At 39.9% G+C, this 3,660-nt stretch overlaps 1 pseudogene; it reads left to right on the top strand.

Annotated features, from left to right (window-relative positions):
* The first annotated feature begins 1,669 nt into the window (after window positions 1–1,669).
* Window positions 1,670–1,788, top strand: LOC136859399 (5S ribosomal RNA; annotated as a pseudogene).
* Window positions 1,789–3,660: the final 1,872 nt, after the last annotated feature.

The following is a 3,660-nucleotide window of genomic DNA, read 5'->3' as shown; positions in this document are numbered from 1 at the left end:
GTGGGGTTCGACCCTACTATCTCCCGAAAACTGGATACTGGCCGCACTTAAGCGACTGCAGCTATCGAGCTCGGTACATGTTAATGTAAATTCGTAATTAGGTAGATAATAGGCCTAGGTCTACTTCTTTTAAAAGCGCTATATATCGATTTTTCTGCACATAATTTTTAAATAAGGAGATATATTGTACTAAATGTTGTGTAATTTTTACGGGTACAAATGTCTTCATGGCGAAATGTTGAAGTACTTGTCAAAGCCCATTACCTATTGTAATCCCTACTACTTGAAAAAATTCTGCAATCAAAAACTGTAATATAGCTGTAATACATATACCATAAAAATGTTGTTACATTTGGCAGAATATTATGAGGGGGGGGGGGGAATGGGATTTAAATGTAAAAGTACAATTGGCAAACAAAGCATTATTACCTTAGAGGTGAAGCGTCTACGGTGTGTAGAATTATTTAGTTTATTGTCCGGGTTGAACCGTGTTGTTGTTTTCTGTACATTACGTACAGCATGCCGACGTTTCGAATACATAGCAGTATTCTTTGTCAAGGCGACTGAAATACCCCTACTCAATCCCAGGTAATCAGTCTCCCAGGCAGCTGCAACGCTAAGAGCCATACAATTTAATAAAATCCTACTCAGAACGTGTACACTAATTTACCTTGAATTCTGTGTACAATGTAGAATTTTGTTGGATAGCACGGGTACATCAGCTAGTTAATAAGAAAGACAGTTTCTGATGACGATATTTTTGAACCGTTTCTTGTCACTGTATGTCGTAATGCTTAATAAAAATTAATTACCTCATTACAGTTAATAATTATTGCTTTTTATTCATTTACAATAATGTTATTTGCTTTAGGTCCCGCTAACTACTTTTACGGTCTTCGGAGACGCCGAGGTGCCGGAATTTAGTCCCGCAGGAGTTCTTTTACGTGCCAGTAAATCTACTGACACGAGGCTGTCGTATTTGAGCACCTTTAAATACCACCGGACTGAGCCAGGATCGAACCCGCCAAGTTGGGGTCAGAAGGCCAGCCACTCAGCCCGGCTATTCATTTACCAAAAATTGTGATGAAGAAACGGCGAGTCCCACTTTCATATTTGTGGCTCCATGTTGTAATTAGAGTAGATGGAGATATATTTTGGGTGTGCGAAATCCTACTTTTAGCTGCTTGAAATTGCGTTGAAGGTACATAAAACTGTATTTTAGTGTCTATTTCAGTTCCTTAACTTTGAAGATTAAGAGTCTAAAAATACGACGAATAGTCATAAAATAGCACTACATTGTAGACAATGTTTCACTTCTGAAACTTGATTAAAACTGTGTGGCATTTACTATGGTTTGTTCAGAAGCCATAACTCTCATTGTCTAGTTTGAGTGAAAGTACTTTATTGACTTGGAGATTTTTAGTCAGTCAGCACCTTATGAATTTTAAACTAATTGGAATGTTGCTCACTTTTAAAATAATGAAAAAAACATACATTAAATAGTGGTTAAAAATAAAATTATTTAAAACTACCGATGGAGAATTTAATTCAAAGACATAAAATTATTTCAGAAGTTACACAACCTGAGGATGATTGCTTGATTATTGAAACTTGTAATTCCACTTGGTCGTCTGCATAACGTACGATTACATTGCACGTCGTCTCCTATGCCAACGGCCATACCATGCTGAATACACCGGTTCGCGGCCGATCACCACAGTTAAGCAACATTGGACGTGATCAGTACTTGGATGGGTGACCGCTTGGGAACACCACGTGTCATTGGCTCAATTCCCTTTAGGGACTGCCTGGCCGAGACGCCGAAGGCGTGCTCTGCTTACCCGGAAGGACATGGGTTCGATTCCCCGTCAGGAAGTCGAAAGATTTTAGAAACGAGATTTCCACTTCCGCAGGTGTACATGGCCCTGAGGTTCACTCAGCCTACACCAGAAATGAGTACCAGGGTAGTTCCTGGGTGCAAAGGCGGCCGGACGTAGAGCTAACCACTCTACCCCATCAAGTGCCGACGTCACGGATAGTGGAAGCCTGTGCCTTCCACCCATCCAAGGGTCTTCATGGCCTGTACGGAGATGACTGACTCGTCTCCTATGCCTTTCTGTTCCAGATACGCTTGCGTTGTTTTATATTTAATATTTAATTAATAATACATATTTTAAATCATTATTTATTAACATTGGCTTTACAGTTACACTATATAAACATTACCCCGTTCTGTAGGTCTGCGACTGTGACTAATGCCGTGTTCTTTGATTTTATTTTCCTTTCATGTCTACTTCAGTAACCTAGCCAGGATCGACCGATTGGGGGGGGGGGGGGGCGAATATGGTTGCAAAATGTTGATAGAACATAAATAAAGGTGCTTGTGCGTGTGTGGTGCGCGCATGCATGAGTGTCATAAGAACACTGATACAAGGATCCGACTCGTTGGTTGAATGGTCAGCGTACTGGCCTTCAGTTCAGAGGGTCCCGGGTTCGATTCCCGGCCGGGTCTGGAACTTTAACCCTAATTAGTTAATACCAATGGCTTGGGGACTGGGTGTGTGTGGCGTATTCAATATTATAAATCATCCTAGGTAGGGCCCTCATCTTCACAGACATGCAGGTCGCTTAATAGGCCCTCTAATAGAAAAAGAAGAGGCCATACGCCATTAAATTATTACTGATACAAGTAACTTATGCTGATATTCAGATTGTAGTAGTGGTACATTAGACTATAAAATCGTACATCGGCTGTGAGCTTGCATCCGGGAGATAGTAGGTTCGAATCCCACTATCGGCAGCCCTGAAAATGGTTTTCCGTGGTTTCCCATTTTCACACCAGGCAAATGCTGGGGCTGTACCTTAATTAAGGCCACGGCCGATTCCTTCCAACTCCTAGGCCTTTCCTGTCCCATCGTCGCCATACGACCTATCTGTGTCGGTGCGACGTAAAGCTCCTAGCAAAAAAAAGATCGTACATTAAAATACGGAACAAGAACAATATGATCAAAGTAAATAGTTTTGCGTCGAATGGTATGTTCAGATTATTACAATTTAAAATCCAACTTTCGAGGCTTCTTTGAAAATAGTTTCGAGAAATTTCTTAGTTTTAGAATTTTGTCTGTGACTATTCAAAAGAGCCAACCCTTCGAGTCGACTTTCATTTGTTTATCCTCAGTTTCTGCTCATTTTCTTGTGTAAAAATTCCATTGGTGGGATTCTAACCCTTCCTTGGCTACGCCTTTGGTCCACCTTCTCGATGTTTTTCAGTACGAGGAACGTTTTTTATTTGTTTCCATTATTGTGTACAAGGCAATTTTCTCTGTCCACAATACAGCATAAGGATAATAATTCTCCGCATTAACAACATTTCTAATGACATTCCCTACTTTTATACTTGAGATATATTTCAGTTAATTAACACTTCATAAATTGTGTTTCAACACCTGTTTTATTTATAATTTTCATCATTACGTTACTTTGCAGAACACGCCTGTGGGTAATGAACCAAGGAACACATTACAGACAGATTTATGTAACTAAGTTAATTTTGCTAGGATTTGAATACAAACGAGCAAAGAAACCAGCGATTTTAGGCTTTTTTTTTCCGGAACTGCATTTAGGCCGGAAGTTTTTATTTTTATTTTTAGTTTGCTAGAG

This window comes from Anabrus simplex, chromosome 1 (assembly GCF_040414725.1).
Source record: "Anabrus simplex isolate iqAnaSimp1 chromosome 1, ASM4041472v1, whole genome shotgun sequence".
Taxonomy (NCBI): Eukaryota; Metazoa; Arthropoda; class Insecta; order Orthoptera; family Tettigoniidae; genus Anabrus; species Anabrus simplex.
The sequence above is the reverse complement of the archived record's forward strand: the minus strand, read 5'-3'. Positions and strand labels throughout refer to the sequence as shown.